Genomic DNA, 11,596 nt, shown 5'->3' on the forward strand with positions numbered 1-11,596 from the left:
ATGATTGAAGTTTTTCTATTTGGAATCGTATTAGGTCTAATTCCTATTACTTTGGCTGGATTATTTGTGACCGCATATTTACAATACAGACGGGGGGATCAGTTGGACCTTTGATTAATTAACAGTTCTTTTTTTTGATTGACCCCCTACTTGCTTTATAGGAGGTAAAATTTTGATTTCTGTTGAATTATTTCAGTATCATTTTGATTTAACAACAACAAGAATCGAATCACGCTCTATAGGATTTGAACCTACGACATCGGGTTTTGGGAGACCCGCGTTCTACCGAACTGAACTAAGAGCGTTTTATTATCAAACTAAAAGCAACCCGAATATATCTTCGATACATATATTATCATAGAGAATATCATAAAATTAAATAAAAAAAGATTGATTCGATATATGTATGTTCAATTTTTATGGATCTCAATTGATTCCTCGTTACTGTTCAGAAGATAAGTAATAGGTAGGGATGACAGGATTTGAACCCGTGACATTTTGTACCCAAAACAAACCGCGCTACCAAGCTGCGCTACATCCCTTTCAATTGGTCTACAGTGTTATTGTAGAGAATCCCTGTCTTGTTTTCCACATTTTTTATTTATTTCCTCCATTGGTATACACAAATTATCTTGCCATTTCTTCTTTTTTGTCTCATATCATATATAAAATATAATAAAAATAATAAAAAGACTTATATACGTATGAAATAATAAATATTAAATCCGCCGTAAAGAAAAATGAATATTTTGGGGTGGGGCGGAAAGCTACATATTTTTTTTAATAAAAAAGGGAATATCTACCGAATTGAACTGTTGTACATTTCAATTTGAATTAGGAAATTCCGCGGACAATACAAGCGGTTATTAACTATATATACATTTGATGGTATGTAATACCAGTATGTATTACAAATTACTATAAAGTAGGAGGGTTTTCAATGCGAGATCTAAAAACATATCTCTCCGTGGCACCGGTAGTAAGTACTATATGGTTCGGGGCTTTAGCGGGGTCTATTAATCGAGATCAATCGTTTATTCCCGGATGCGTTGGTATTCCCGTTTTTTTTCATTCTAGTTATTGACTTGGGAAGGGGTGAAGAAGATTAGAAAAACAATCAAATATCTTTGACTAATCCCCTTCCCCCTTCTTTTTTTTTAGAGTTTTTTAGACTTAGAATAAGTTAGAAAGAATCAAAATGGATTCAACCTCAGTCAAACTCGGACGCGGCGCCAGGTTCAAATTTAATTAATAAAAGAGTGAGAACGAAAATGAAAATGTGATGGCTAGGGGCAACAATATCATACAAAATACTTAAATGAAAAACTGTACTGCGATTCTAAATTTAGAAATTATTGTATTACTATATTTTAATATTTGATTGTAACGAAATCTTTCATAATTTTATTTCGAGTTACCAATTTTTCTTTTTTCTTCATTTTGGATCGGAAAATGGAAGAGTTGCGTGAATCAAAAATCCAAGGGAGGTTCATGGCCAAGGGTAAAGATGCCCGAGTAACTGTTATTTTGGAATGTACTCGTTGTGTTCGAAACGGTGTTAATAAGGAATCAATAGGGATTTCCAGATATATTACTCAAAAGAATCGACACAATACGCCTAGTCGATTGGAATTGAGAAAATTCTGTCCCCGGTGTTACAAACATACGATTCATGGGGAGATAAAGAAATAGATCGAACCGATCGGCTGTGTGTCACCCTTTTCCAATCCAAGGAAGATGAAAAATTACATATATTAGACATATTTTAGATTTAAATATAAACAAACCAAATCCTATTTCGATCGGATCTAAAATGATTTAGAATTAAGAAATAGGATTTTCGGGATAAGGAATAAAAAAACCATGGATAAATCCAAGCGACTCTTTCTTAAATCCAAACGATCTTTTCGTAGGCGTTTGCCCCCGATTCCATCGGGGGATCGAATTGATTATAGAAACATGAGTTTAATTAGTCGATTTATTAGTGAACAAGGAAAAATATTATCTAGACGGGTAAATAGATTGACCTTTAAAACAGCAACGCTTAATTAACTATTTGCTATAAAACAAGCTCGATTTTATCTTTGTTACCTTTTCTTAATAATGAGAAACAATTTGAAAGAAGCGAGTCGACCGCTAGAACTATTGGGTCTTAGAACCAGGAATAAATAGACTTAGCTTACTCTTTAATTGAATTAAAATTCTAATCCAAACTCAACCGCAGATTGATTCTTTGTTCGAAAAATCCGAAAATCTAGATTCGATTGTCGTGTCGTAAGAAAAAGAAAGAATAGTGGAAGAAGAATAAATCGTTTTTTTTTTTATTGAACATATTTGCTCATTTTGACCACTTTATCATATTTTATCATACTAATTTCTACTCTACCTTCTCGGAGTTCATTCTCCAGAGAACTCCATTTTAAGCATTCCGCTGGATTCTTTTGCAATCTTCGTATTTTTATGATCTCATTGGAAATCATATAAAGACAATTTCTATTTAATATCGCGATTTGGGCAAGTATTTTACGATTAAGAAGCAACTGCCTCTTGTACAGATTGTGTATGAATCTACTATAACTGTAGTCTACCTTATTAGATCGAATTACTGCATTTATTCGAGCGATCCACAACTGTCGAAAATTTCTTTTTTGCCTACCTCTATCCCGATAAGCTGAAGCCAAAGCTCTTATTTTCTGTTGAGTAATAGTTCGAGTAAGTCTTGAATGAGCCCCTCGAAAGCTTGATGCAAATAAACGAATTTTTGTTCTACGTCTCCGAGCTATATATCCTCGTTTAATTCTAGTCATTGAATAAATGAAACTTTGATGAATAACTAATGGATTTCCTTTCTTTCAGTTATTCCTTTCTCCTTTCCTAGTCTATTAATAACAAAACGTATTTTTCCAATGTATAAAATAAAAATTCCAATGGCTTTTGCTACTATAACCTTCCCGACCACTATTTCTTTTTTTGTTCTAATCACCCCAAAATACGAAATAGTATTTTTACTAGGTATAAAAAACAAAAATAGAGTAAATAAATAAAAATAGAAATGGATAAAGAAATAGTGGGTTCCTTCGTTTCTATGGTTACTTCTTAAACGGTGAGGTCCTCTCTATACACCGGAGCTCCTTCTTTTATTTCATCAATGTTATTGTTAACTTGTACAGTTCACCCTCTTTGGCTCTACCCATGAATTATCTAGTAATCGGTCTTTCACAACGAGATCTACCTATACAGTAACGGTATTTAATTATGAAGATTGGTTGGGTAGCTGACCCTCTTAGTCCGTTCTTGGAAGAATAAGGCTATAATCCTTCTGTTAAATAGGATTTCCTCTGCTTAATGGATAAGCATTTGTTACCAATGGGGAATTCTTTCTCATCTAAAATTGAAAATAGAGATGATTGGATTTGCACCAATAGAAACCATAAATTTGATACACAATAAAAGGATACGATAAATCTTTGTTTATTTATTTTCGGTAGTGAACGGATTTCTTCCATTCATTCTATCCTATTCACTGTACTTATAACTGATACGGGAAAAATTTTGTACTTTCTTTTGTCCCGGTCCATGGTCTAAACGAGTCGCACATACACCCTAGTACATGTTCCTCGACGCTGAGGGCATCCCCGAAGGGCGGGCGATTTGGTGACATTTCTGATTGGCTGTCTTGTGTTTCTAATAAGTTGTTTAATAGTTGGCATGTTGAATTGTATACATAATGAGTTGGTTTAGATCAATCCTAACCGGATGATTATGAATTACTTCTATATTCGATATTAATAATTAATATGATTAATAGTAATATATTAACCCCGGTAAAAAGAGAAAATCGAAAATTTCGGATTTTTGCGTGAAATACCTGCTATTTGTTATTCAACCGCTACAAGATCAACAATTCCATGAGCTTGGGCTTCTGTTGCTGACATAAAAACATCCCTTTCCATGTCTTCGGATATAACCCATAAGGGTTTGCCTGTTCTTTGTACATAAACCCTTGTGAGGATTTCGCGCAGCCTCAGTAGTTCTTTCGCTTCCAGGATAAATTCTACCGTTTGTGCCTCATAAAAAGAACTAGCAGGTTGATGGATCATTACCCTGATGATTTAATAAATGGTTTTCTCTATCTTACATCATTATCATGATGAGTCAAAGATAATAAAAAAAAGATAGGATTAACAACCGTACAGGCATCCTTTGTGCAGTGCATACGGCTCCACAATGGAATTCATTTTTACCTTCCAGCGAAGGAATAGAAAATATAGGATCTAGCAGACCCAGAGCAGTAAATGATCCAATAACCACCCTTCCTTTTTTTTTAGTAATTTCAAAATACTATGATGGTTCCGTTGCTTTATGATTTCGTTTGTTATTCAGCAATCCCAAAGTTTCTTTTTTTTATTTTTTTTCTTAAAAATAAATATTTCGTAGTCTTTCATAACAGAAATATTGTTAAGAGTCTTCCGTCGTGAAAACAAAAAAGTTTGTGACGCTGAAAGAGGCCTCCGCGATAAATCAGCCTACAATCGGAAATGCCTTTTATCTCATACTACTCTTTCGATACATAACCTAATGGTTTAGAAAAAAAAAATTCTCATATCGAATTCAAAGTGCCATGCTATTATTACTTAATATTTTATATGGCGAAGGCATAGTTTTCTTTTTGTCTAAAAAAAAACTCATTGGCGCCGAGCGTGCGGGAATGCTAGACGTTTGGTAATTTCTCCTCCGACTAGAATAAAAGATCCCATTGAAGCGGCTAATCCCATGCATATTGTCTGTACATCTGGTTGCACAAATTGCATAGTATCATAAATACCTAATCCGCTTATTACCCCTCCACCGGGAGAGTTTATAAATAAATACAGATCTTTGGTATCATCCTCCATACTGAGATATACCATAAGACTAATAAGTTGATTCGAAATATCACTATCAACCTCTTGGCCTAAAAAAAGTAATCTTTCTCGATAAAGTCGGTTGATTAGGATAAAATTGTATCCCTTAAGAACCGTACGGGCACCTTTTGATGCATACGGTTCAAAAAAAATAGCGAAAAAAGAATCAATGTTTAGATTTTAGCCTTCTTTAGAGGACTCTTTCTAACTTCTAATGAAGGGGCTTTTTCTTACCTTCCATTTTTTTTTCAAAATGGATGAGTTTTGTCCTTTGGCCCGCGGTCGTTTATCTATACTATAAATTTCAATAAATAAAAAAACAATTCATTAAATTTTCAATTTATCGAACTAACTTTTCATTGATATATTGTTTCATCGAGATTCAATTTCAATTCCGATGTCATTTTCTTGTTCCAAAATGGTCTTCTTCAATTCTTTTAGGTTTATGCTCTACTCCGAGTCAAGATCTGCCCGATTTGGATTTGCACATATAGGACAAATGCCCCCAATAGCATGGCTTTTTGCTACGACTTCTTTTTTTTTTTTCAATTTACTTCATATTACTCGATTGATTAAAAGTTTTCTATCAATGCTATTGATAAATCGAATATGATACAAGTAGTAGTAATCATAGAATAGATAGATTCCAAATTGAGTTTTTTCTAAGCGGAGCCTGGATACTTCATTTTATTAGTACAACCGAGAAAACCATAAATTATTCTAATTGATAATATTAATCTGGATACCCCCCAAAAAATAGATCTAATTGCACTTCACGCTCCAAATTTTTGATGATTAAATCAATCCGTCTTGGGCGAAAGAGAGGATATCTCGATCGGGGGAGAGAACGGGGAAATACCATATGACCCAATATATCTGACAAGTCGCACTATAGGTCAACCCACGATGCGTCTTCCTCTCCGGGACTTCGAAAAGGTACTTTTGGAACACCAATAGGCATTAAAGCAAAGAAAAAAGAATTAAGTACTATAGCTAACTTTGATGTGGAAGCGTAACAACGGGTTTATTGTCTTAATAAATAAGATGGGCCTTTATCAGATTTTATCTTTTAGCATATTTTATACATAGATTTAATAAGTTCATAAAAAAGGAAAACAGAATTAATAAGGGAAACTTCTTCCCGAATAGGTTTTTGAATGATGAACAAGTATGTATACATTCACTCCTATAAAATAGGATCAATTCCCATCTACCATTGCGTATTGGTACTTATCGAGTATAGAATAGATCTGCTTCTTTTTGTTCCTACGAATAGAATCGAATTGTTCCATTATTACTAAAAGAATAGACTAAATATTAATCCTTTCGCCAAGATAATCCCCTCAAAAGGGGAGGTCCGTAGCATAGTTTTTTTTTTCAGTGCAATAAAGTTACATAGTGTCTATTTTTCCTTGATAAAGGGGTATTTCCATGGGTTTGCCTTGGTATCGTGTTCATACCGTTGTATTGAATGATCCCGGTCGTTTGCTTTCTGTTCATATAATGCATACAGCTCTAGTTGCTGGTTGGGCCGGTTCAATGGCCCTATACGAATTAGCAGTTTTTGATCCCTCTGATCCTGTTCTTGATCCAATGTGGAGACAGGGTATGTTCGTTATACCCTTCATGACTCGTTTAGGAATAACCAATTCATGGGGGGGGTTGGAGTATCACAGGAGGGACTATAACGAATCCGGGTATTTGGAGTTACGAAGGTGTGGCCGGAGCACATATTGTGTTTTCTGGATTGTGCTTCTTAGCAGCTATCTGGCATTGGGTGTATTGGGATCTAGAAATATTTTGTGATGAACGTACAGGAAAACCTTCTTTGGATTTGCCGAAGATTTTTGGAATTCATTTATTTCTCTCAGGGTTGGGTTGCTTTGGTTTTGGTGCATTTCATGTAACCGGATTGTATGGTCCGGGAATATGGGTATCCGATCCTTATGGATTAACCGGAAGGGTACAAGCCGTAAATCCTGCGTGGGGTGTCGAAGGGTTTGATCCTTTTGTTCCGGGCGGAATAGCCTCGCATCATATTGCAGCAGGTACATTGGGCATATTAGCGGGCCTATTCCATCTTAGTGTTCGTCCGCCCCAACGTCTATACAAAGGATTACGTATGGGAAATATTGAAACCGTCCTTTCCAGTAGTATCGCTGCTGTATTTTTTGCAGCTTTTGTTGTTGCTGGAACTATGTGGTATGGTTCAGCAACTACCCCGATTGAATTATTTGGGCCCACTCGTTATCAATGGGATCAGGGATACTTCCAGCAAGAAATATATCGAAGAGTTAGTACCGGGTTAGCCGAAAATCAAAGTTTATCAGAAGCTTGGTCTAAAATTCCTGAAAAATTAGCTTTTTATGATTATATCGGGAATAATCCCGCAAAAGGTGGATTATTCAGAGCGGGTTCCATGGACAACGGGGATGGAATAGCTGTTGGTTGGTTAGGACACCCTGTTTTTAGAGATAAAGAAGGGCAGCGAACTTTTTGTACGCCGTATGCCGACCTTTTTTGAAACATTTCCGGTTGTTTTGGTAGACGGAGACGGAATTGTTAGAGCCGATGTTCCTTTTCGAAGAGCAGAATCGAAGTATAGTGTTGAACAGGTCGGTGTAACTGTTGAGTTCTATGGCGGTGAACTCAATGGAGTCAGTTATAGTGATCCTGCTACTGTGAAAAAATATGCTAGACGTGCTCAATTGGGTGAAATTTTTGAATTAGATCGTGCTACTTTGAAATCCGATGGGGTTTTTCGTAGCAGTCCAAGGGGTTGGTTTACTTTTGGGCATGCTTCCTTTGCTTTGCTCTTCTTCTTCGGACACATTTGGCATGGTGCGAGAACCTTGTTCAGAGATGTCTTTGCTGGTATTGACCCAGATTTGGACGCTCAAGTAGAATTTGGGGCATTCCAAAAACTTGGAGATCCAACTACAAAAAGAGTCTAGTCTGATACAAGATTGCTCTGTTCTTTTTTTCCTTTATTTTTTGATTTGACATAGATAGGGTACCGGATAAATCTTTATTCGGATTGCTTACTTTTCATTTCTTTGACTCTTGTCTTGGTCTTTTTTTTTATCCGTAAAAAGATCCCAATTAAACAGGTATGGAAGCTATAATTGTAAACCGAAATCAAATCTATGGAAGCATTGGTTTATACATTCCTCTTAGTCTCGACTCTAGGAATAATTTTTTTCGCTATCTTTTTTCGCGAACCGCCTAAAGTTCCAACTCCAACTAAAAAGGCAAAATGATTTCTCATTATCTCAATTGAAGTAATGAGCCTCACAATATTGTGAGGCTCATTACTTCAACTAGTCCCCGTGTTCCTCGAATGGATCTCTTAGTTGTTGAGAGGGTTGCCCAAAAGCAGTATATAAGGCATACCCAGTAAAACTTACAAGTAAACCAGATATAGAGATGGCAACTAGGGTTGCTGTTTCCATTATTATATAATTTCAAGACCACAATGGATCTATAATAAGATCATTTATTTACAACGGAATGGTATACAAAGTCAACAGATCTCACTGAATAAAAAAAAAATATAGGATTATTTATGGCTACACAAACCGTTGACGATAGTTCTAGATCTGGGCCAAGACGAACTGTTGTAGGGGATTTATTGAAACCATTGAATTCGGAATATGGTAAAGTGGCTCCTGGGTGGGGAACTACACCTTTAATGGGTGTCGCGATGGGTTTATTTGCGATATTCCTATGTATTATTTTGGAGATTTATAATTCTTCCATTTTACTGGACGGAATTTCAAGCAATTAGATTCGATTCACAAGAACCCCTAAATAACTTTTCAATAAAAAGGAAAGTCTAAAGTATGTAGGTTTCTGCTTTTTAGCCCACTATTTTTTGGTAGTTCGATCGTGGAATTTATTTTTTTCTGTATTTCCGGAATATGAGTGTGTGACTTGTTAGAATTGATCCTATGGATACGACAGAGAAGAAGTCGGTCATCTTGATGAAGATGATTTGATCTCGTTGGATATTCAGTCTAGGCTAGTATCTGGAGCACAGAATATATGAAATAGATTCCAAAATATTAGAACAAATATTAGAACTATGATTCATACTTATCAGACCTCGTGGCCGGACTCCGAAACAAGAGTTAGAAGTGATAAATAAAAAAAATTTATTCTTTCGTTTCTACTTATTTTGGTTAAAGGATAAACCTTTCTTTAGCTTTTTTCATTATATTCAGTCATTGAATAAGCATTGAATAAGTGATAATCCAAGGGTTCTTACTCAGGGAATTTTTGAACTTTTTTTGGAAGGTTTTTTATTGAATCATCGTGGTTCTAGTCTGAATCTAAGGTTTTAATTGATTCATAGGGTCTTAACAAGATAATTCCTATCAATAATAAAGAAAACAAGAGTAAAGTCGCATTACATACAAATCAAAGAAAAAAAATAGGTAAATAGAAGATTCAAGAGGCCCCTAATGATCAATATAACTATGAATGAGCCGACTTGATATTTGGGCATTATAACTACAAAGAAGACTTTTCGGATTTTGATTCTTTCGTATCTTGATACAAAAAATTGAATCATAGCATTAAGAAGTTTGAAACTTTTTAGTACACATATCCGTTACGAGCGGTATTTGGGTGTTTCTGTTTGAGCCGTACGAGACGAAATTCTCATATACGGTTCTCAGAGGGGGGTCCCCTTGGTTTACCTATCTCAATAAAGTGTATGATTGGTTCGAAGAACGTCTTGAAATTCAGGCGATTGCAGATGATATAACTAGTAAATACGTTCCTCCTCATGTCAACATATTTTATTGTCTAGGAGGAATTACGCTTACTTGTTTTTTAGTACAAGTAGCTACGGGGTTTGCTATGACTTTTTACTACCGTCCGACCGTTACTGAGGCTTTTGCTTCTGTTCAATATATAATGACGGAAGCAAATTTTGGTTGGTTAATCCGATCAGTTCATAGATGGTCGGCAAGTATGATGGTCTTAATGATGATCCTGCACGTATTTCGCGTGTATCTTACTGGTGGATTTAAAAAACCTCGTGAATTGACTTGGGTTACAGGTGTGGTTCTGGCTGTATTGACCGCATCCTTTGGTGTAACTGGTTATTCCTTACCTCGGGACCAAATTGGTTATTGGGCAGTCAAAATTGTAACAGGTGTACCGGAAGCTATTCCAGTAATAGGGTCGCCTTTGGTAGAGTTATTACGCGGAAGTGCTAGTGTGGGACAATCTACCTTGACTCGTTTTTATAGTTTACACACTTTTGTATTACCTCTTCTTACTGCCGTATTTATGTTAATGCACTTCCCAATGATACGTAAGCAAGGCATTTCTGGTCCTTTATAGAGAATAGAAATCATAGATTTGTAATTAGTTATTTATGATTACTCAGGGGGGAAGAAGAGTATTTCATTGCTGCAAATATGGATTATTGAAAAATAAGACATGTATTTGGATATTTCCCTTCAACTCCACGAAATTTTATTCGTTATTTTTCAATAATAGTTGAAGGGAATTCTTCGAAGAGAAAATGGATTATGGGAGTGTGTGACTTGAACTATTGATTGGACCGTGTAGATATATGTCTTTTTATCTGCCACATTGGGATTCACAACAAAATGTGTCTTTATTCCAACCACCGCGAAAGCTCCATACAGAGGGTAGGCTGGTTCGCTTGAAGAGAATCTTTTCCATGATCAGACTTGACCATGTCGTGCATGACCAGGCTCCGTAAGATCCATTAGAATAGGTGATATATATGCCATAATACAGATTATGTTTTATCTATTTCACTTACTTAATAGTATGAAAATGCATTCATTTCCTCTGCATTGACTCGATTTATAATACTATCGGAGTGAAACAAGGGATCTAAAGAAGAACATAGGCTAGACTCTATTAGTAACAAGTAAATCCTTTGGATGTAAAAAGTATCAATATTTTTGGGGGCTAAAGCCCCATCGCAAGGTTTGAGACGACCCAGAAAGCACTTGAACATTATCAACTTTGTAAGCCTACTTGGGTATTGAGCATTTATCTGTACGAACTTAATTCCTTGCAATGGATAATTGTAACTCTTGAAAACGGAATCCGCTAAATTTTTTCTTACATTGAATCACTCATTTATTTTATATATGCTTGGATAAGATATCGATTTTTTTTTCTGGATCCAGTTGGTTCGTTTGATTTGTGCTCGAGCCGGATGATGAAAAATTATCATGTCCGGTTCTTTCGGGGGATGGATCCATAATAATTCACCTATCCTAATAACAAAAAAACCAGATTTGAATGATCCTGTATTAAGAGCTAAATTGGCTAAGGGTATGGGTCATAATTATTACGGAGAACCCGCATGGCCCAATGATCTTTTATATATTTTTCCAGTAGTCATTCTAGGTACTATTGCATGTAACGTGGGCTTAGCGGTTCTAGAACCATCAATGATTGGTGAACCCGCAGATCCATTTGCAACTCCTTTGGAAATATTGCCGGAATGGTATTTCTTTCCCGTATTTCAAATACTTCGTACAGTGCCAAATAAGTTATTGGGTGTTCTTTTAATGGTTTCCGTACCGGCGGGATTATTAACTGTACCATTTTTGGAGAATGTCAATAAATTCCAAAATCCATTTCGTCGTCCAGTAGCGACAACCGTCTTTTTGATTGGTACCGCAGTAGCTCTTTGG

At 35.8% G+C, this 11,596-nt stretch overlaps 1 non-coding gene across 1 annotated transcript; it reads right to left on the reverse strand.

Annotated features, from left to right (window-relative positions):
* Nucleotides 1-230: 230 nt before the first annotated feature.
* Nucleotides 231-305, reverse strand: TRNAG-CCC (transfer RNA glycine (anticodon CCC)). The gene has a single exon. It is a non-coding gene; the product is annotated as a tRNA-Gly (tRNA).
* Nucleotides 306-11,596: the final 11,291 nt, after the last annotated feature.

This window comes from Cucumis melo, unplaced genomic scaffold (genome assembly GCF_025177605.1).
Source record: "Cucumis melo cultivar AY unplaced genomic scaffold, USDA_Cmelo_AY_1.0 utg000527l, whole genome shotgun sequence".
Taxonomy (NCBI): domain Eukaryota; kingdom Viridiplantae; phylum Streptophyta; class Magnoliopsida; order Cucurbitales; family Cucurbitaceae; genus Cucumis; species Cucumis melo.